This window comes from Balaenoptera physalus (assembly GCF_965194825.1).
Source record: "Balaenoptera physalus genome assembly, chromosome: 11".
In the NCBI taxonomy this organism is placed as follows: Eukaryota; Metazoa; Chordata; class Mammalia; order Artiodactyla; family Balaenopteridae; genus Balaenoptera; species Balaenoptera physalus.
In genome coordinates, this window is record NC_138896.1 from 44733206 (window position 1) to 44757501 (window position 24296).

General features: G+C 38.0%; 1 protein-coding gene across 2 annotated transcripts in view; it reads left to right on the forward strand.

Annotated features, from left to right (window-relative positions):
• The window catches only part of BEND6 (BEN domain containing 6), a 76133-nt gene that overhangs the window by 42945 nt on the left and 8892 nt on the right, over positions 1–24296 (forward strand). Inside the window, exons 7-9 of one of the 2 annotated variants that reach the window (XR_014251099.1) lie at positions 6625–14103; positions 14600–14683; positions 22577–22684. The exons of the other annotated variant lie outside the window; for it this stretch is intronic. The gene's annotated coding sequence lies outside the window, so the exon portion shown is untranslated. Of the gene's footprint in view, positions 1–6624; positions 14104–14599; positions 14684–22576; positions 22685–24296 lie in introns of those variants that run through there. 2 annotated transcript variants of the gene reach the window in all.

Below are 24296 nucleotides of genomic sequence, written 5' to 3' on the forward strand. Positions count from 1 at the left end.
TTGGTGAATGAGTCAGACATAGCACCACCTGGTGGAATGCTGCTATGCTTTTCTCTTCTTGCTCATTTAACTAATAGGAGCCTAAAGTGAACACATTTATTCAGGCAAACCATACCCTTCCTCCCCCTGCCCTCAAAAGTATTCTTTGGAAAAACAACTGTCCTCCCATTACTATAAGCAAGGCAATAGGTACTGTGAAACCATGTAGATTTCTACAAATTCCAATACAACCAGGAAGCCCAGCAACCCCACCAGGGGCCCTGGTAGACTGTGCCCTCCACTAAGGACTGAGCTCGAAGTTGCCACTGGCTTGCATTTGAAAGGACAACCATTTCCCTGCTAAGATTCATTTCTGTGAAAGCAAGAGCTAAATCCCATCCTGCCTCCTTTGTCATCTATTTGTTCTCACTCCTGAGACTGCCCTCAACTTGCTAGCAGCTCGCACTCTGCATAGAGCTTGATGTTGCCAATCTCTCTGACCTTTCTCCATTTTTTGCTTTTTTCTTACGAGAGCTAAAGAAAATTTTATTTATAAGAATTACAGAATATTAGATCACCTCTATAACATCCCACTAAGTGGTCTAACAGCCTTCTCCTGAAATGTCCAAAGCTGCCCCAGTTTACATAATCTCTACCATAATATTACATATGCATATAACTTAAAGGTGATCTAATACAGCAGTGCTCAAACAAGGTGGGAGGGATTTTGTCCCCTGCCCCTGAAAGAGGGGGTATTTGGAAACACAGATATTTTGGGTTGTCACAACTGGGCGATACTACTGGCATCTAGTGGACAGGAGCCCAGAACGCTGCTATACATCCTACAATATGTAGGACAGCCTCCACAACAAATAATTACCCAGTTCAAATGTCAGTTCTGCCAAAGTTGAGAAATCCTGATCTAAATGATTTCCTGGTCACCAAGATGGCAGGGTAGGAAGACCCTGAGCTCACCTTCTCCCACGGGGCACACCAAAACTACAACTGTTTACAGAGCAACTGTCTATGAGAACAACCTGAAGACTAGCAGAAAAGACCTTCTACAACTAAAGATATAAAGAAGGAACCAGAACAAGAAGGGTAGGAGTGGCAGAGTTGTGGTACAGTCAAGACCCACATCCCCGGGTAGGTGACTCACAAAGAGGAGGATAATCACAATTGCAGAGGTTCTTCCCAAGGAGTGAGGGGTCCAAGACCCATTTCAAGCTTCCCAACCCTAGGGTCCTGCACCAGGAAGATAAGCTCCCAGAACATCTAGCTCTGAAGGCGGGGCTTGCGTTCAGGAGAGCCAGAGGGCTGTAGGAATTAGAGACTCCGTTCTTGAAGGGCATGTACAGAATCCCAGACGCTCCAAGTCCCAGCTCAGAGGCAACAATCTGAAAGAAGCCTGGGTCAGACTCACTTGCTGACCTTGGACAGCCTCCAGGGTAGGCAGGAGGCAACTGGAACTCCCCTGGAGATACAGACACTGGCAGCAGCCACTTTTGGGAGCTCGTTCTACCATAAGGACACTGGTACTGGTAAGCACCATTTTGGAGTCCTCCCTCTAGCCTATTAGCGCTGGGGCTTACCTGCCCACCAGCCAGTCACCCCTAGTCTTCGGACCCCCTCAGGCTGAAGAGGGACCTGGCCCCACCCACTAGCAGGCCAGAACCAGCACTGGGAGCCCCAAGCCCCACAGCCAGCATGCCAGGTCCCCGCACCACACACCAGTGGGCTGGCACAAGCCCCAGGACTCACTGGGCCTTGCAGCCAGCTGAGCTGGGACACCCCGGGCCTGCAGCCAGAATTGCCAGGACCCTGCCTCACCCAACAGTGGGCCAGCACCAGCCCCAGGACTCCCCAGGCTTTGCAGCCAGCTGTGCCAGGATGTGGCCCCACCCACCAACAGCTGGTAGCTTCTGTAGGAGGTAGGGCTTGGCAGCCAACTGGACCAGAGGCCAGTCCTGTGTACCAGGGCACCCACAGTAGTCAGCCCCACCACAATAGAGGGCCCACTCAGCCCACATGGGGGCATCCCTATAGCATATAGTTCTGGTGACCAGAGGGGAGTGTGCTGCTGGGCCCCACAGGATGACTCCTACAAAGGGCCACTTCTCCAAGATCATGAAATGTAACCAACCTACCATTAGGTTACATACCATACAAATAACATACAAATAACAAAGAGAATTAGGCAAAATGAGGTGACAAAGGAAGAAACAAGATAAAACCCCCAAAGAAGAACTAAGTGAAGTGGAGATAAGCAATCTACCTGATAAAGAGTTCAAGGTAATCATCATAAAGATGCTCAACAAACTTGGGAGAAGAATGGATGAACACAGTGAGAAGTTTAACAAAGACTTAGAAAATATAAAGAAGAACCAAACAGAGCTGAAGAATAAAATAACTTAAATGAAAAATACACTAGAAGGAATCAACAGTAGATTAGATGATACAGGGGAACAGATCAGCAAACTGAAAGACAGAGAGGAGGAAATCACCCAAGCTGAAGAGGAAAAAAATAAGGAATAAAAAAAAATGAGGACAGTTTAAAAGACTTCTGAGACAACATTAAACATACTAAAGTTCACATTGTTGGGGTCCCAGAAGGAGAAGAGAGAGAGAAAGAGGGAGAGAACTTTTTTGAAGCAATAATAACTGAAAATTTCCCTAACCTAGGAAAGGAAACAGACTTCCATGTCCAGGTAGCATGGACAGTCCCAAACAAGATGACCCTAAACAGGTCCGCACCAGGACACATTATAACTGAAATGACAGAAGTTAAAGATAAGGAGAGAATCTTAAAAGCAGCTAGGGAAAACCAATTAGTTGTACACAAGGGAACTTCCATAACACTGTCAGCCAACTTTTCAGCAGAAACTTTGCAGGCCAGAAGGGAGTGGCATGATATAGTCAAAGTGATGAAAAGAGAAACCTGAATCAAGAATAGGCCACTCAGCAAGGCTTTCGCTGAGATTTGAAGGAGAGATAAAGAGTTTCCCAGACAAGCAAAATCTAAAAGAGTTTAGTGCCACTAAACTGAACTAACATTTACAAGAAATGTTAAAGGGACTTCTCTAAGTGGAAAAGAAAGACCACAACTAGAAATATAAAATTACAAAAGGAAAAAATCTCACTGGTAAGGGCAAACATACAGTAAAGGTAGTATATCCACCACTTACAAAGCTAGTAGGAAAGTTAAAAGACAAAATCATCTATATCCACAATAAGTAGTTAAGGGGTACACAAAACAAAAAGATGTAAATATGATGTCAGAAACATGACACACGCTGGGGAGGAAGTAAAAATGCAGGGCTGTTAGAATGTGTTTGAACTTCGGAGACTATCAACTTAAAATAACCACATGTATATATAAAATATATAAACCTCATGGTAACTAAAAGCAAAAATCTATAATAGATACACACAAAAAAGAGAAAGGAATCCAAATGTAACTCTAAAGAGAGTCAGCAAATCACATGGGAAGAGAGGCAAAAGAAGAGCAAAGAAAAGAACAGAAAAAGAAAAAAGAAGAAGAATGAAGGAAACTATCAACAAAAAGGCAGCCTAATGAATGGGAGAAGAATATTTGTAAATGACATACCCAATAAGGAGTTAATATCCAAAATATACAGAGAACTCATATAATCAAACAGTAAAAAACACACAACCCAATTAAAAAGTGGGTAGAGCATGATACTATACATAGAGAATCCTAAAGATGCTACCAGAAAACTACTTGAGCTAATCAATGAATTTGGTAAAGTAGCAGGATACAAAATTAATGCACAGAAATCTCCTGCATTCCTATACACTAATGATGAAAAATCTGAAAGAGAAATCAAGGAAACACTCCCATTTACCATTGCAACAAAAATAAAATACCTAGGAATAAACCTACCTAAGGAGACAAAAGACCTGTATGCAGAAAACTATAAGACACTGATGAAAGAAATTAAAGATGATACAAACAGATGGAAAGATATACCATGTTCTTGGATTGGAAGAATCAACACTGTGAAAATGACTATACTACCCAAAGCAACCTACAGATTCAATGCAAGCCCTATCAAACTACCAATGGCATTTCTCACAGAACTAGAACAAAAAATTTCACAATTTGTATGGAAACACAAAAGACCCTAAATAGCCAAAGCAATCTTGAGAAAGAAAAACGAAGCTGGAGGAATCAGGCTCCCAGACTTCAGACTATACTACAAAGCTACAGTAATCAAGACACTATGCTACTGGCACAAACACAGAAACATAGATCAATGGAACAGGATAGAAAGCCCAGAGATAAACCCATGCACATATGGTCACCTTATTTTTGATAAAGGAGGCAAGAATATACAATGGAGAAAAGACAGTGGTGCTGGGAAAACTGGACAGCTACATGTAAAAGAATGAAATTAGAACGCTCCCTAATACCATACACAAAAATAAACTCAAAATGGATTAAAGACCTAAATGTTAAGGCCAGACATTATAAAACTCTTAGAGGAAAACATAGGCAGAACACTCTATGACATAAATCACAGCAAGATCCTTTTTGACGCACCTCCTAGAGAAATGGAAATAAAAACAAAAATAAACAAATGGGACCTAATGAAATTTAAAAGCTTTTGCACAGCAAAGGAAACCATAAACAAGACGAAAAGACAACCCTCAGAATGGGAGAAAATATTTGCAAATGAAGCAACTGACAAAGGATTAATCTCCAAAATTTATAAGCAGCTCATGCAGCTCAGTATCAAAAAAACAAACAACCCAATCCAAAAATGCAGAAGACCTAAATAGACATTTCTCCAAAGAAGACATATAGATTGCCAACAAACACATGAAAGAATGCTCAACATCACTAATCATTAGAGAAATGCAAATCAAAACTGTAATGAGGTATCACCTCACACCAGTCAGAATGGCCATCATCAAAAAATTTGCAAACAATAAATGCTGGAGAGGGTGTGGGGAAAAGGGAAGCCTCTTGCACTTTGGTGGGAATGTAAATTGATACAGCCACTATGGAGAACAGTATGGAGGTTCCTTAAAAAACTAAAAATAGAACTACCATATGACCCAGCAATCCCACTGCTGGGCATATACCCTGAGAAAACCATAATTCAAAAAGAGTCATGTACCACAATGTTCATTGCAGCTCTACTTACAATAGCCAGGACATGGAAGCAACCTAACTGTCCATCAACAGATGAATGGATAAAGATGTGGCACATATATACAATGGAATATTACTCAGCCATAAAAAGAAATGAAATTGAGTTATTTTTAGTGAGGTGGATGGACCCAGAGTCTGTCATACAGAGTGAAGTAAGTCAGAAAGAGGAAAACAAATACCATATGCTAACACATATATATGGAATCTAAAAAAAAAAAAAAAGGTTCTGATGAACCTAGGGGCAGGACAGGAATAAAGATGCAGACGTAGAGAAGGGACCTGAGGACACGAAAAGGGGAAGGGGAAGCTGGGGCGAAGTGAGAGAGTGGCATGGACATATACACACTACCAAATGTAAAACAGGTAGCTAGTGGGAAGCAGCTGCATAGCACAGGGAGATCAGCTCAGTGTTTTGTGACCACCTAGAGGGGTGGGATAGGGAGGATGGGAGGGAAATGCAAGAGGGAGGAGATATGGGGATATATGTATATGTATAACTGATTCACTTTGTTATAAAGCAGCAACTAACACACCATTGTAAAGCAATTATATGCCAATAAAGATGTTAAAAAAAAATGGGTAGAGGACCTGAACACACATTTTTCCAAAGAAGACATACAGATGGCCAACAGGCACATGAAAAGATGCTCAACATCACTAATCATCAGGGAAACGCAAATCGAAAGCACAATGAGCGATCACCTCACACCTATCAGAATAGCTGTTATCAAAAAGACAACAAATAACAAATTGTGGAGAAAAGGGAACCGTCGTACACTGTCAATAGGAAAGTAAATTGGTGCAACTACTATGCAAAACAGTAAGGAGGGTCCTCAAATAATTAAAAATAGAACGACCATACACTCCAGCAATTCAACTTCTGGATATTTTTCCAAAGAAAACAAAATCACTAATTTGAAAGGATATATGCACCCCTTATGTTAATTGCAGCATTATTTACAATAACCAATATATGGAAGCAACCCAAGTGTCCATTGATAGATGAATGGATAAAGAAGATATATATATGACAGAGGCAAGGCAGATTTGGGAAATTTCCTGATACTTAAACAATCAATAAGTGTTACCAAAGAGTGACAAACAGAATTGTTGATAATATTTTAAGATGGGTATGTGGGGATCATTAATTTTCCTTTGTGTGTTTGAGTTTTTTAAAAGTCTTGTGAGATAAAAATATATGTTAAATATTTTAGTTGTTATCTGTGCTGGAATTTTTCTGAATAGATCATAAAATAATTCCTAAGTCACCTCAACAATAATTGTTCTTATTAGCAATTTTGTATTTTTAAGCAAAAGTTTGTAGTTGACACAAAGATAAATAACTCATACTGTTATTATAACATATTATTATTACCTAAAAACTGTTTAAAATACTATAAGAACTCTAACATAAATTTGCTCTGTTTTTGTTTTTTTTTTTTACTTGCTTTTTATAAGTATTATAGTTACCTGAAACAAAAGCACCTTCAGTTGAAAATCTAACATTGGATTTTGCTGGAGACTCTGCAGCCTCCCTGGCAGTGAGCACAGGGACAGGTGCAGTGACAGGCTGGGAGACACCTGTGACATCGTTGGGCCGCCCTGATGGAGCACAAGCTTGTGAAGAAGCTGCATGTAGATTTCACCCTCAGTATCAGTGACGCATCAAACCAGAGAATTTCTAGCAGGCCCATGAGCATGCAATATGGTTTCTTGGAAATATGCACTTTCCTGCCCCAAAGTAGTCCTTTGTACAGCTAACCTAACAGGACAATCAGAGCTCTTATCCTAGCAACGAAAACTTTAACCCCTAAGATTCATCATTGTCCTAATCAATCCCTGTACGTTTATTATTACCAATGACTCTCCATTTTAGCTTTTGGATCTTTAGTATAAGCACATGTTTGGAAAAGTAAACAGTGAAATAATCAATGTTCACAAACATGACAGCAAAATCAGCCTAAAATCTGATAATCATATCTAACGAAGTAATAGAGTTTTGGCAATAAGATTACAGGGTTATTCTGTTACATAAAATTGTGTAAAATAAGAATCTGAAAAAATGAGAACAGCAAGACCTTTTTATTTTAATATTAAACTATTCCACTGTGCTCCTGAAAAAGAAATAAACCCAAGTTTTCGTGATTGTTAAAACAATGCATCAACTTTTTAAAAAATCTTTTTTCATGTTTGTTTGTTTACACGCTTCTAACTTTTTATTGCCCAAAGTATATTAAATATGCATGTATAATACAAAACATCAAACTGCTACATTGCTTAGTTTTAACGGATTTGTTTTCATAGTATCAGAAGAGAAAATAATTGAAAACAAAATCATATGGGTTTAGTAATCACACACATATACAAATACCATTTTGTAAATGAATAAAAGGTAAAACATTCTTTATCGACAGGCTTCTCGTTTGATATCAGGTTGTCACACGTGACAACTGTACAATGTCAAGCCATGCTTCTTCAGTGCACAAGGCCATGTTCAAACTTAGAAAGGAGGATGAATATGATGGTTAAAAAGTCCAGTACTGTGGACCCAGGAACATTCCATAAATGTTGCTTGATAACAATGTGGTTGTACAAAATAAATATTCTTAAGGAAATAACTTATGTTAACATTTGCTACTTTTACTTAAATATAAATAAATCCCATTGAAAACATAAAAAGCATTTGCTTTTTTCTTATTAATGTATAAAATCCAGGGAGAAAATCATTTTCTAGGCTGATGGCTTCTTTACATAGTACAGGGGTGCTTGTATCTCTTCAAATTAGAGTTTTGTCTGGGTATACGCCCAGGAGTGGAATTGCTGGATCCTATGGCAACTGTAGTTTTAGTTTTTTAAGGAACCTCCATACTGTTCTCCATAGTGGCTGCACCCATTTACATCCCCACCAACAGTGTAGGAGGGTTCCCTTTTCTCCACACCCTCTCCAGCATTTATTATTTGTAGACTTTTAAAAAATATTTTAAAAAACCTAAAAATAAAAAAATAAAAAGCTTCATATATTGAATGATCATATATGCTTGTCAAATAAGAGCTGAGGTGAATTTTTTCTAATTCAGTATCTGCAACGTCATTGTCTGCTCTCTGGGTTTCAATTTTGTGGTCACCTGATAGACCATCTACTGGAAGTGTATGTCCATGTTCATTCTGTGGGCTCTGGTCACTGTGAGGTGGAGCCTGGCTAGGGCTAATCATCCTGGGGATCAATAACAAATATCAGTGCTCCTGTTCCCTGGTCATAGTCAAATATAGGGTCAAAAAGTCAACGTGTCCCAGGAATTCCCAAATCTGAAAATTAACAAAGCAGTTAAAACCTACAGCTAACATTATACTTCATGATGGAAGACTGAATGCATTCCCTCTAAAGTCAGAAACAAGTCAAGAATGTTCATTCTCACCACATATAGTCAAGATTATTTTGGAGTTTCTAACTAGTTCAATAAACCAAAGAAAGAAATAAAAGGTATTCAGGGGACTTCCTTGGTGGTGCAGTGGATGACTCCACACTCCCAATGCAGGGGGCCTGGGTTTGATCCTTGGTCAGGGAACCTAGATCCCACATGCATGCCACAACTAAGGAGCCCGTGAGCCTCAATTAAGGAGCCCATGAGCCGCAAAGAAGGAGCCTGCGAGCCACAACTAAGGAGCCTGCCTGCCGCAACTAAGACTTGGTGCAACCAAAAAAAGAGTCAGTGGAATGTGCAAGGTCTTTAAAAATAAATAAATAAAAGGTATTCAGATTGGAAAAGAAGCAGAAAAACTGTCTTTATTCATAGACAACAAGTTTATCTATGCAGATGATCTAAGGGAATCTCCAAAAAGGTATTAGAACTAAAAAGTAAAAGAAGTGTAAAAAAAAAGAACTAAAAAATGAGTTCAGCAAAGTTGCAAGATACAAGATCAATTTACAGAAATCATTGTATTTCAGCTGTCGGGTCAGCAAGATGGCAGAATAGGAGTTTTCTACCATCATCTTCATCCATGGATGAGACTATCTTTGTGGGAGCCCAGGGGTCCAGCAGAGAGGTTCCAGCACAACATTGAACAAAAAAATCCAAGAATAGATGGACTGAAGATGGTAAGAACAGTTTCACTTTACCCACATCACCACTCCCCCAAGGTGGCACAGCTTAGTGCCAAGAGAAACCCCCTTGGCCCATGATTTCTCCCATGGGGGTAAGTGAGAGGTAGTGAATGAGCTGGCCCACCCAAGCCATGCTGAACGCTGCCTAAGAGGCCCACTTTTTTCTTGCCTACCCAGAATCGCAAAGTATTTGACATGGCTGGATAGGGGAGAGGCTGGGTGCAGGGAAGAGAGATGGGAATTACAGCAACCAGGACTCAGACTCAACAAAGGGCTGAGGATCCTACTGACTGACAGACTCCACCAGGAGGCCTGCCCACCAGCCCCTTGGGACACCTCACATGTAGACCCCCACAAATGGGACACCTCCACTGGTCTGTTCATAGATTGTAAGACTAATACTGTTAAAATGTCCTTAAGTGATCTACAGATTCAATTATAATCTCTATCAAAATCCCAATGGCATTTTCATGAAATAGAACAAACAATCCTAAAATTCCTATGGAACCACAAAAGCCACTGAATAGCCAAAGAAATCTTGAGAAAGAAGAACAAAAGCTGAAGACATCACAATTCCTGATTTAAAGTTATATTACAAAGCTATAGTAATCAAAACAATATAGTACTGACATAAAAACAGACACATAGACCAACAGAACAGTATTGAAAGCCTAGAAATAAAACCACCCATATATCAACAATTAATCTTTGACATGGGCATCAAGAGCACAAAATGGGGAAAGAATAGTCTCTTCAATATATGGTGTTGGGAAAACTGGATATTCACATGCAAAAAAAATAAAATTGGACCCTTATCTTACTGTATACACAAAAATTAATTCAAACTAAATTAAAGACTTAAATGTAAATCCTGAAACTGAAAAACTAATAGAAGAAAATGTAGGGGAAAAGTTCATTGACATTGGTCTTGGCAATGATATTTTTGGATATGACACCAAAAGCACAGACAACAAAAGCAAAAATAAACAAGTGAACTACATCAAACTAAAAAGTTTCTGCCACAGAAAAGGAAACTATCAACAAAACAAAAAGGCAACCTACAGAATGGAAGAAAATATTTGTAAACCATAAACCAAATCTCTTTTAAGAGAGATTAATATCCAAATATATAAGAAACTCATACAACTCAATAGCAAAAAACCAAACAGCTCAATCTAAAAATGAGCAAAGGACCTGACCTTATTTTTCCAAAGAAGACATACAAATGGCCAACAGTTATATGAAAAGGTGCTTAATGTCATTAATCATCAAGGAAATGCAAAGCAAAACCACAGTGAGATATCACCTCACCCCTGTTAAGATGGCTATTATAAAGAAGACAAGAAATAATAGGGGTTGGCAAGTATGCAGAGAAAAGGGAACCCTTGTGCACTGTTGGTGGGAATGTAAATTGGTACAGTCACTATGGAAAATAGTACGGAGATTCCTCAAAAAATTAAAAATAGAACTACTGTACGATCTAGCATATATCTTCTGGGTATATATGCGAAGGAAATAAAATCTGTATCTCAAAGAGATTATGCACTCCAGTGTTCATTGCCCCATTATTATGATAACCAAGACATGGAAACAACCTAAATGTCTGTTGACAGATGACTGGATAAAGACAATATGGTACACATACACAGTGGAATACTCTTCCACCTTAGAAAAGAAGGAAATCCTGCCATTTACAGCAATGTGGATGAACCTGGAGGACATTATGATAAGTGAAATAAGCCAAATACATAAGGATAAATACCACATGATCTCATGTGTGGAATCTAAAAAAGATGAACTCATTGAAACAGAGAGCAGAATGGTGGCTACCATGGGCTGTGGGGGTGGGGGAAATGAGGAGATGTTGGTCCGAGGGTACAAACTTCCAGTTATACGATAGTAAGTTCTGGAGACCTAATATAGATAGCATGGTGACTACAGTTAACAATAATGTATTGTATACTTGAAATTTGCTAAGAGAGTAGATCTTAAGTGTTCTCACCACGCACACACACAAAATGGTAACTATGTGAGGTGACAGATATCTTAATTAGTTTGTGGTAATCTTTTCACAATGTGTAATAATATCAAAACATCATGTTGCACACCTAAATGTATACAATTTTTATCTGTCAATTATATTTCAATAAAGCTAGAGAAAAATCTGTTTTATTTCTGTAATAACAATGAACAATCAGAAATTGAAATCTGAAAAATCATACCAATTACAATACCACAAAAAATATGAAATACTTAGCAATTAATCTGACAAGATATATAAGATAACAAGATACAAAATACAAGATACAAGATAACATCTGACAGTGAAAACTACAAAACATTGCTGAGATAAGTTAAACACCTACAACAATTAGATAAACAAGAAGATAAAGCTGAAAGACTAACACTACTTGATTTCAAGACTTACTGCAAAACTACAGTAATCAAGACGGTGTGGTACTGGTGTCAAGATAGATAAATTCATTAATAGAAGGTGAATATAATTGAAAGTTCAGAAACAGACCCACATGAATATGGACAACTGGTATTTGACAAAGGTGCAAAGGCAATTCAAATGAAAACTATTCTTTTCAACAGCTGGTCCTGGAACAATGGTATATACATATGCATACCTCACAACATATACAAAAATGAATTCTAAATGGACCACAGACCTAAAATTAAAACCTAATTCTAAAAATTTCAGAAGAAAACAAAGGAGAATATTTGTAATCTTGCTTAGATACACCACACACACACACAAAAATTGATAAATTAGACTTCATCAAATGTAAGAACTTCCCTTTGAAAGACAATTTTAAGAAAATGGAAAGAAAAGCCACAGACTGGGAGAAAATATTTGCAAATCACATATCTGTTAAGGACTTGTACCCAGAATAAACAATTTTCAAAATTCGATAAGAAAATAAATAACTCATTTAAATAACAGACAGAAGGTCTTAACAGACACTACCAGTGAAGACATACCGATGGCAAAGGAACACATAAAAAGATGCTCAACATTATTACGTTATTAGTCATCAGGTTAATGCAAATTAAGATCACAATGCAACAATGCAGGGCACTTCCCTGGTGGCGCAGTGAATAAGACTCCGTGCTCCGAATGCAGGGGACCTGGGTTTGATCTCTGGTCAGGGATCCCACATGCATGCCACATGCATGATCCCACATGCATGCCACATGCATGATCCCACATGCATGCCACAACTAAGGAGCCCTGGAGCTGCAACTAAGGAACCCACCGGCTGCAACTAAGACCTGGTGCAACCAAATAAATAAATACATATTTTTAAAAAATATCACAATGCAATATCACTACATACCTATTAGAATATCTTAAATGGAAAAGACCACCCCCTCAACAATTACCGAAATGAAGGGCATGAGCACATTTGGGCTCTAGGCACATATTTGCTGCTGTTTTCCAAGAGCTTAACTGAAAAACTCCCAATGGCAACCTATAACAGTGCGTTTCTACTAAACTCTAACCAGCGGATTAGGAAAATCTTTTAAATGCAAACCTCTCCTAGACATTTAAGGGATTTAGAAATGGTTAATTTACCTGTGGTTTTCGGGGAGATCATCATGGTAGGTCCCTCCTGTTCTCAACTTTCCTCTACAAGCCCCAAATTTAGTTGGAACAAATGCACCTGTAGTTTTAGTGCACTTCGTGAAAATGCAAAGAATATAACAGTTGCATCTAATACCACCTATAAACATAATGCCATGTGCTCATTTAGACCGGCTAAAATGGACCTCCGACGAGAAATTAAATGTCTGCTGGGCTTAAATATCACACACACATAAAGTCAGCTTAAACATTAACAAGGGACAATATCTCTACCAAAGAAATACGGCACAAAGTCAAAGTGACTTTGATAACTACTGTTTTCTTATTTGCTCGATGAGAAACTTTGTTCTCTAAAATCAGAGTATGAGACACTTTGTTCTTTGAAAATGTATCAGTAAGAATGAAATACCCCTCTCTTGGCTGGTCTCTTTGATATAGAGAACCAGCCTCATATCTCACACCTGGCACAGGGGTTTCTGGATACATCATTTAGTAACTATCTTAACTTGTAGTTCCCAAGTTACCAAGACCTTTGCAGTCCAGAACTAATGTTGAACTCTTCACACGCGGCCCTATAATTGCTTTTGACCCTATCAGAAGAGTTTCACTGACATTTCACCTACCTACACCCTTCCTTAAAATCTCATAACTCCGTTCCTTTGTCTCCTGAGGTTCTTCCGCTGTATGGCCTCGCTCACTGCAGGCCAGGGTCAGAATCATACAGGTGATTCTGTGGGAATACAGGTTCGTCGGACTACAGGTTATCTTAGGCTGACGGGGAACGGAGGAAAAGCTTTACATGTCCTCAGATAATACCTGTTTTCACACATTTTATCTATTAACAATCGTTTGTGTGTTTTTTAAAGAAAACGGTTGGTCACTATTTCACTAGAAAGCATTTTAACACCATTGATCTATTATCTAAACCACAATTTTGTTCTAAAACAGAAAACAGAGAGAGAAGTTGGGAGAGAAAGGTCACCTAATGATTCCACTTGAGCGGCACAAGTTTCTCGAGGAGCGCATGCGCAGTAGCTCAGTCTTCCCGCGCCCCTCCACGCGCGGAGCGGTCTCGGTGCGGCCGGAACTACAGGTCCCAGCGGCCCGCGCGGCGGGCGAGGGTGTCTGGGGCTCTGCGAGGGAGGCCACGGCTCACGGGCCTACTGGGCCGCTGCTCACGGGAAGCGCTTTGCAGTCCTTTCCGCCGCCGGTGGCGGCGGCGGCGGGAAGATGGGAGACCCAGGGTCGGAGGTGAGTAGCGGGCTGGGCCCGGCCTTGTGCAGAGTCCGGGGGATGCTGGACCGGACCTGGGGTCTGGGGGGCTTAGGGGGCCTGGGGAGCTTAGGGGGTCTGGGGCCTTGGGCCTGGGGGCTTGGGGTCTGGGGCCTGGCGGACTGGGGGCCTGGGGGTCTGGGGGCCTAGAGTCTGGGGCCTGGGGACCTAGTGGGCCTTGGGGAGAGGGCCCCGCAGCAACAATGGCCGCCCGGCCCGGCTCGGGGACCGCTGTTCGGCGCGGGCGCGGCGTGGGTTCCGAGGCCGACTGCCTCTTGGAGGAGCGTGCTCCCTGCTCCTCTGGGAGAAGGGATGCGGAGGGGCCCCTGCGGTCCACGGACGCGAGCTCGGGCTCGCGGAGGCTGGGGCTCCGTTAGGTCTCCGCGAGAGCTTTTCTTCTTAGTTACCTTCAGAAAAATCTCTTTCTGTAAGTGCGGGGTTGTCTAGATAACCGTGTTTTGGCTTATTTTTATAGATAATGGAATGTGTCCCTCCAGCTGGGCCTGAGGCGTCCGAGTCAACACCGGAGGAAAATGAAGATGGCATTCAGTTTGCTAGTGTAAGTAGCGACGATATTCGGGTTTTTCCGAGTCAGAGACAATGCGTGATAAGCCGTGATGTGATTACCTCTCACCTGTTCGTTCATCATGCAGCAAACGTGTGTGAATGTGTGATAGGGACTGTACACTGTGGAGCAGGGCATAGGCGTAGGGAATTTGCCCGAAGAGGTGACCGAGCAGCCCCAGTAGGCATCACAAAGCCTGTGGCCTGCGGTGCGTGTTGTACCCTGAATCTCGCCCCTCCCCCTGCACTTAGAGCCGTTCATGTGCGCAGGGTTGTGGTCTCCTAAGACTGTTTTGAAATGAGACTAAGAGTAACTTCTAAAAGATAGCACACAGGTTAGGGAGAAGGGGCGGCTAGTGATGAGGAATGAGGTAGAAAACCAAAAGGGCTGCAGGAACTCAACTTCTGAGCCTGGGTGTCTCCATAACGTGAAGGCGGGTGGCTTGAAGACTTCACTAAGCTCTGAGCTCATCCTGTTACAGCACAGTCCAGCAGGCGAGGTTCACAATGAAGGGCCCGTATCACCAGGAGCATCCTGTATCTTTCTGTTTTTATTCCCTTTGGACAGTAGTTTTCAAGCATGAGTAAGTAGAAGTGTGTGGATTCCCGGACCTCACTCCAGACCTATGGAATCAGAAATGGGAGGTGGGGCCCAGGAATCTTCATGTTGGTGCAAATGCAGGGGTGTATGAAACTGTGAACACACTTTGTAAAACATTGGTTGCAAAAACTGAAGGGGGCGCTATGATACATTTGAGGATAATTTCCACCCCACACTGTTAAAGTTTTATAAAGGCTCTGCTTAAAGTAGGATCTTAGTTAGCTAGTGAATATTTCTATTGTGAACTACTCTTTTTGAATATTGTAGTTAGTTGAGGTTTGCTATTGAAGGTGTATAATCTTTTTTAAAGGTTTGCCTGTTTAATGTTTGTGTGTTTCTTAGTTGCTGTGGGTTTAAGGCAACCATGTAAATGACTTGTTTTTGTTTTTATATTTATTTTTTTTCAGTTTTCTTTTTTTTTTAAACATCTTTATTGGAGTATAATTGCTTTACAATGGTGTTTTAGTTTCTGCTTTATAACAAAGTGAATCAGCTATACATACACATATATCCCCATATCTCCTCCCTCTTGCAAATGACTTGTTTTTAAATCAAACAAAATTCCCTCCCTAAAGATTGTGGTAACATTATTTTCATGTTCTAGTAAGGTCATATAGAAATTCTTTATAAGATCAAGATAATTTCCTTGACATTCTTCCCCACAATAGTGCATGTGGTACTCTTTTCTTGACACTTGGAACTTTTATTAATTTGGGGATACCAAGAAGGATTGTATGCTGACTTTGCCTCCCCATATGGTGAGGAGTAAGCGATGTAGCTGTGGAAATTGAAGAGCCATGATGTCTGTTTTTGTACTGAAAAACATTTGGAAAGAGGATTGCAGGGGTCATTAGGAAAAATAATTTAGGTTCTTCCTGACCGTGGTATAAAGACAATGAATAGGATACGATGACCTTGATGGTGTTTTGTGCAGCTCTAGCTAGGCGTGACACAAGTGTTTATGATTTGTGTGCCTTATTTTGAAAAACAGTAGGATTCTACAAAATTAAGGTTGGAGAAATAAATAGGTGTAATTTTGTGTCATACTCTCAGGATTAAATGCATAATCACGTTGTAAATTCTGACTGAGTTAATATATCAGCTTGTGTTCAGGTGAGGTTTAGAAATCTTAATTTAAATTTTATTTTAAATATAGAGAATTTTGTGTATCTTTGCATCCAGAGTAGTGTACATCCAGCTTGATAGAACCTCTTAGAAATAGCCTTGTTTACAATTAGAGGATTGAAGATTTGACAGCTCCATAAGAAATGAATTATATGCACTGAGTGAAATTGCAGTACGAGAAGAATCTAGTAAAAATATTCCTGTTGCATTTAAATGGTGCCACATAAAAATAACCATTTAATTCTACTTTAAACTACATTCAGATCAGAATTACTTTCCTCTCACCCCATCCTATGCTGGGTTCCATCAGGATGTGTTTATTACTATGTTTTTTATAGTACCATCCAAAAAAGATGAAATGCTACTGGGTACAATGCTCTGCTTGAGGGTTCTCAGATACAAAAATATTTTTGTGTTCTTTTTATATCTTTTATCAAGAAGTATGTTACTACTTGACGTATTCTGGTTTGGATTTCTTAGTTTTATTGTATAAATCTTATTTTCCAGCCTCAGTCTGCATTATGGCACAGCATCCTCTTTGTATGCTGCCGTATACATAAGCCCCAAACTAAACACAATATGCTGAAAGAAAGGAATAATGAAAGTTGGGGAGTACAGAAAGAGCTCTTATCTTTGGTGTAAATTTTCCTGAAGTGCAGTGTACATACAGAAGAGGGCACTTGCTCATTATTCTCCTTGCCCTCACTCTGCTTTAGTATTAAATTACCATTTGTCTGCATTGGTTTTCTTGTTAACTGATCATCCCACATTTCATACTCTCCTAATCTTCTTTTTTTTTTTTTAAATAATTACCAGTTCAAGTTTATTTTTTATTTTTTAGAATATTTATTTATTTGGCTGTGCTGGGTCTTAGTTGAGGCATGTGGGATCTTCTTTGCAGCATGTGGGATCTTTGTTGTGGCCTGCAGGATCTTTTTTTAGTTGTGGCACACAGGATCTTTAGTTGAGGCACATGGGATCTTTAGTTATGGCATGTGGGATCTAGTTCTCTGACCAGGGATCGAACCTGGGCCCCCTGCATTGGGAGCATGGAGTCTTAGGGAGGTCCTGTTTCCTAATCTTCTTGAAGCACAGCTTTAATGTGGTTCCCGTCTTGACACTACTAGTTGATTCCTTTGCCTGTAAAATAAAATCTAGGTTTTCAACTTGGGTATTTAAGGTCTGGTCTATGTTGAAGGTAGTATGTGTGTAAAGAAAAGATTGAAGAGATTTGATACTTGGTTGTGTAAGGATATGGAGGATGAAGCAGAGATATCAAAGAACTCCATGCTTTTGAGCTTAGATATGTAAAAGATTATTGATAACCATCCCAGTTAAAAAATACTGTACCATGATATCTGTGTTTTTTTAACATTATCCCTGGTCTATTTCCCATTTCCAAAGGAGTACATGGCTTTTTTCCTCTATATAGATTTAGGCTCTTTTTGTGTTTTGTCGTCATTGCATATTGGTCTTCTCTGAATCTTTACCTCTGCTGGTTCTGTTTCTGATTATTTTGCACCACCGGTAAGGCCACCTCTTCACAGGAATTCTTGCTAATTCCAACCAAAAAAACCCTAGTGATTGTAAAGGCACATTTGGTTTGAATGATTGTTAATGACTTGTAAATTTGCTGACTTCCTTTTTAGGAAGGACCATCAAGACCTGTTCTTGAATACATTGATCTGGTCTGTGGTGATGATAAAGAGCGTAGCACCTATCATAGTGATGTAAGTATATTATATTTGTGTTTCTTCAGTTGTGTCATTAAGTGCAGTATGTGCTGGAGGTGGATTGAACTGGCTTGCAAGAATTGTTTGTTAAATTTGAGCTGATTGTTAAACATAGCCGTTATTAAAAATTCAAGTATAACTCAGCCATAAGAAAGAATGAAATAATGCCATTTGCAGCAACATGGATAGACCTAGAGATTAACATACTAAGTGAAGTAAGTCAGAAGGAGAAAGACAAACACCATATGATATCACTTAATATGTGGAATCTAAAATATGATACAAATGAACTTATTTACAAAACAGAAACAGACTCACAGACATAGAAAACAAATTTATGGTTACTGAAGGGGAAAGATAGGGGAGGGATGAATTAGGAGTTAGGAATTTGCAAATACAAACTACTCTATATAAAGTGGATAAACAACAAGGTCCTACTGTATTTTGTAATAACCTGTAATGGAAAAGAATGTGAAAAAGAATATATATAACTGAATCACTTTGCTGTATGCCAGAAACTAACATAACATTGTAAATCAGCTATACAGCAATTTAAAAATTCAAGTATATAAAAGTTTAAAAGTAAATAGATTATCATTATGTTTAAGGTAATAGATGCTCAAAACTCTTCATACCCTAATACCTACATACTTGAGGTTATTTACATCTGTTGTAGTGTGTGGTAGAAATATGGTATAACAATGTGCTCCTGAAGGAAGATGGAAGTGTTTACAGCGAGGTAATTGGCAAACTATTGTACAGAGCAGGGTGTGATTTATTATTTGTTGATTGTCTAAACGGAAGGAAGTGATGGATGAAATGTTAATGCAGATTAAGCCTAAAAACATATGTCTCTAACTACTAGACTCTATGCTATACAAAAAATTGAGGAAATCTTGCAGTATTTGAAAACTCTTCATTGATTCAACAAAGATGTTGATGTTATCATTGATGAATGAGTGGAGTTCTGATATACATCTTTTTTTACATTCTTCTTAATAATGTAAATGAAAGTATCAACCACTCTTCACAGTAGAACTATACTTGTAAATCATATGAGCAACTTTTCTGTTGGATTGGGTGATCATCAAAAGTTCAGTCAGATTTTGTGACATTATTATTGGCTATAGAATTTTAAAAACTGATAGTGCATTTTTCAAGAAATAGCAAGTCATATTGAAGTTATAGGTATAAACTGAAAATCAAGGTAAGTATTCTAGTTTAAAATTTATTTCTAAAATTATATAAAGAAATCATTAACAGAAGTTTTTACATTAACCCTAAAAGTGTTATCATGACTTTTACTTACATGTGTAAAATTATTTTTCAGATTTTGTTCCCTAAAATGCCAAAACGACAGGGTGATTTATTGCATTTTTTAAATGTGAAGAAAGTGAAAACAGACACAGAAAGTAGCAATAGGAAGAAAAACTATTGTGTATTGTCTAAGTCTAAGGAATCAAATTTCAAATATGTTGAACAACCAATCATTGAAGAAAAGCCATCATGTTCATCAAAGGAAGAAATGGATAATCTTGTGCTTCCAGATTGTTGGAATGAAAAACAAGCACTTACGTTTACAGAACAGTACAAATGGCTTGAAATAAAAGAAGGTAAATTAGAATGTAAGGATTGCTCAAAAGTTCGGCATTTGGGATTGAAAGCAGAAAAGCATGTCCATGTGTCCAAGGAGTGGATTGCATATTTAGTAACCCCTAACGGTAGTAATAAAACTACTAGACAAGCTTCTCTGCGAAAAAAAATTAGGGAACATGATGTTTCTAAAGCCCATGGTAAAATTCAGGATTTGTTAAAGGAATCAATTAATGACTCTGTTTCTAATTTAGTGCATAAACAAAATAATAAAAATATTGATGCTACTGTGAAAGTTTTTAATACTGTTTATAGTTTAATAAAACACAATAGACCTTTATCTGATATTGAAGGGGCAATAGAATTACAAGAGAAAAATGGAGAGGTCAGTTGTTTAAATACACGATACAGTGCAACAAGAATAGCAGAGCATATTGCAAAAGAAATGAAGATGACGATATTTAAGAATATTATAGAAGAAAATGCCAAAATCTGTATTATAATTGATGAGGCATCCACAGTTTCAAAGAAAAGGACCCTCGTGATTTATCTCCAGTGCACAGTTCAGTCGACTCCTGCACCTATTATGTTATTTGTTGCTTTAAAAGAACTGGCGTCAACCACAGCAGAGTGTATTTTCAATACATTATTGAGTACTTTAAATGATTGTGGTTTCACTAATGAATATTTGAAAGCAAATTTAATTGCATTTTGTTCTGATGGTGCTAATACAGTGCTGGGAAGAAAGTCTGGAGTAGCTACAAAGTTGTTAGAAAATTTTCCTGAAATCATTATTTGGAACTGTTTAAACCATCGATTGCACTTGTCCCTTGATGATTCAATATCTGAAATAAAACAGGTGAATCATTTTAAAATATTTCTCAACAAAATTTATTCTAATTATCATCAATCTAATAAAAGTCAAAACAAGCTTTTAGAAAATGTAGCTAAAGATCTTGAAATTGAAATTGTTAAAATTGGCCGGATAATGGGACCAAGATGGGCGGCATGTAGTTTACAAGCTGCTACTGCTGTATGGTGTGCACATCCTGTATTATATATGCATTTTTCTCATTCTCATTCTGGTTTGGCAAAGAGATTATCTAACATTAATTTCTTGCAAGACCTTGCCTTAATGATTGACATTCTTGAAGAATTTTCACTACTTTCAACTGAGTTACAGTCAAGCTCAACTAACATTCAGAAAGCACAAAAATTGATCAAACGCACCATAAAATCCTTGGAAAATTTTAAAATTGGTTCTGGAAAGCATGAATCTCAAATTGAAGGTTTGATTAAGTCAGATAAGTTTAAAGATATTCCATTTAATAAAAATAATAAATTTAATGCCCTTCCTAGGAACATGTTACTAGAAAATATAATTCAACACATGAACTTATGTCTTTTATCTGACAGGAAACATGATGAAAGTATTTTTAATTATTTTAATTTGCTAGAACCTTCTACATGGCCTTATGAAGAAATAACTTCACCATGGATAACTGGTGAAAAAAATTATTTCATTTGTGTGAAATTTTAAAATTCGAAATTGATTTGAATGATTTTCGGGAATTTGTAAATAATAATGTAAAGTCAAACAATGTTTCAATTCCTACAACCGTACAAAAAGCTAAAAAGATAGTTAGCACCATTGCAGTCAATAGTGCTGAAGCTGAAAGAGGTTTCAATGTAATGAACATAATTTGTACAAGGGTGAGAAATAGTTTAACAGTAGGTCATATATCAGATTTAATGACAATAAGTTTGTTGGGAAAAGAGTTAGCTGATTGGGATGCAACTCCCTTTGTAAAATCCTGGTCAAATTGCAATCACAGGTTAGCTACAGATACAAGAGTTCGGCAAAAGTCAACAAAAGCCTATGAGAATCAGTTGGCTATATGGAACATACAATAAAGAGTATTTTGTGGGAATTCCCTGGTTAGGTCTTGGCGCTTTCACTGCCGTGGCCTGGGTTCAATTCCTGGTCCAGGAACTAAGATCCTGCAAGCCGCGTGGCACGGCCAAAGAGAAAAGAGTATTGTGTATGATTTTATCATTTATAAGTTGTATGCTGCACATCTTTTATATACATACATTTTTATTTCAAAAGCCATTTGTTAAACTTTATTCAGCACGTTGCTGTTTAAAAGACATTCTCCAAAGAGATAAAGTTGATTGTTTTTAGGAGCAATGGGTTTTTAGAGGTTGGTCCATGTCTGCTAGAGTGGGCCAAATACATATTTCAGGGAATCCTATACAGAACATCCAACAATTCCATTTTTGCTTTGTTTTATTTTTTGTGAGGATACGAAAGTGTAATATAACCCAGATAACTTCTAAGCCCTGGAAGTTATATCAAATAAAAGAGAAATGGAATAAAAACTGCAAGCCTTGTGACTTTTGTCTTTCTCATTTCCATATCTGCACTATCTAATATGGTAACCACTAGCAACATGTGGCTATTAAGCGTTTGAAATGAGTTCAGTAGGACTAAGAAAGTAAATTTTTAAATTAATTTTAATTAAACATAAAAAAGCAGTGTGAAATATTTTTGTTGAACTCGGCTTATTTTTTTAAAAATACATTTAACTTTGTTATCTTGCTTAAGGTGTGATTGTTGGAGTGTGCTTGTCAGACTCCATGTGCTATGTCTGGTATTACATATAAACATCACTGATTGAGTTGGTGTTGGATTCAGTGTAAATTATTTTTTCCTATGAATCAATGTAACGTAGTGTATTTATCTGAATATTTTATGCTGACAACAGGAATTACAGTGATTACTTCTGTAAATAATTGGTAATTGATATACTTGTTTTACTTATTATTTTTCTAGTTTAGACATGAATATGAACGAACTTTAAATTTTAAAATGAAGGCATACTGAAAAAGAAGTAGAACTGCAGAAGCTAGTCCTACAACTGGGACAGTAAACAAAGACTGGAAGAAGGTATGTTGCAGATTTCACAGTGAATGACGATTGCAGTTTGTTGTGGCAGAGAAAAACAAGCTATAATTTAACAAAAAATAAGACAGTAAAGTAACAATATTGAGACAGTTCCAGCAAATGCATGATGAATGAGCAAATGAAGTTACCTTTCAAAAGTCAAAAAAGAATTGAAATTTAGTCGCCTGAAATCACAATGAAATGTCCAACAGAATTTTTTTGAACAATTTTTAAGAGGATTGAGTTAAGTTTGGCCAGATATAAAACAGCTTGGATTTTTGCATGAAAAAGAACGAGTTTTAGATAGATGGATAGTAAAGTTCATTATTTCAGTTATAGAAATTGTTAGAAATGTATGAGTTAAAGCCTAAAAAGTCTTATAAAAAAAGTACAGAGTCTTTAGTTGTCACCAAATGTTGCTTGTAGAATACAGGAATTTTTAACAATATTAAAGATTAATTGATTCAAAATCTGAAAAATTACAAGTGCTTTTCTTTAGATGAGTTATGTAATAGAAAATGTGCTGTCCAAGTAATACTTGGAGTGCATTTTGTCTCATAGGACTTAAAAATTTACAAAGAAATAATTTCAATTCATGGTCTGTATAGCTATATTTTAATCTTTAAATTATCAAAAGAGTTTCATCTAGATGAGAAAAAATTACTTCTTGTCACAATAAATGGCATTCCAGCTAGGTTAGGTCAAAAGTCAGATTTCATTGGAATTTTTAAATGAGCTTGGTGTTTCCCCTATTTCTTCATTCCACTGTATGATACAGTTTGAGAGTACTTGTGCTCAGTTTTCCGAAATGGTCTCTGTGATAGTGTCATGGGTACAGTTGTTAGGTGTTAAGTGCTATGAGCCAACATCAGCTTACAGGATTGCTGAACAAATTAAAAGACAATGAATTTAGTGATTTGTGTACTCTGCCAGTTGGTTGACTTGTGGAAAAGTTCTACAAAACTTACTGTACCGTTAACACCAGTTCAGGATGTTCTTGCAACAACAGAAATGCTAGCCAAATATTTAATTAATAATCAAAGAGAAAATTGGGTGGTTTGTTTTCTGCTCAGTATTACACAGAATATGAATGATCTAAATTTGAAGCTCCAAGTAAGGGAAAAAGCCTACTTGTGCTACCTAGACAAGTACTAGAATTTATTTATTTATTAAAGAAAAAAATTTTTTTAATATTTATTTATTTATTTATCTTTGGCTGCGTTGGATCTACATTGCTGCGTGCAGGCTTTCTCTAGTTGCGGTGAGCAGGGGCTACTCTTCGTTGCGGTGCGTGGGCCTCTCATTGCGGTGGCTTCTCTTGTTGCGGAGCATGGGCTCTAGGCACGTGGGCTTTGTTGCTCTGCGGCACATGGGATCTTCCCGGACCAGGGCTCAAACCCGTGTTCCCTGCATTGGCAGGCGGATTCTTACCTGTGCTACTAGGGAAGCCTCTAGAATTTATTTTGAAATTGAAACTTTTAAAAATAAAAGAATAACTTTACACATTTTTCTAATATGAATTGGTATGCATAAGATTTTAACTGTTTTTGACAGGTAAATTTACTACAAAAACTACAAGAAAAATTTGAAAAATGTTACTTATTGATAA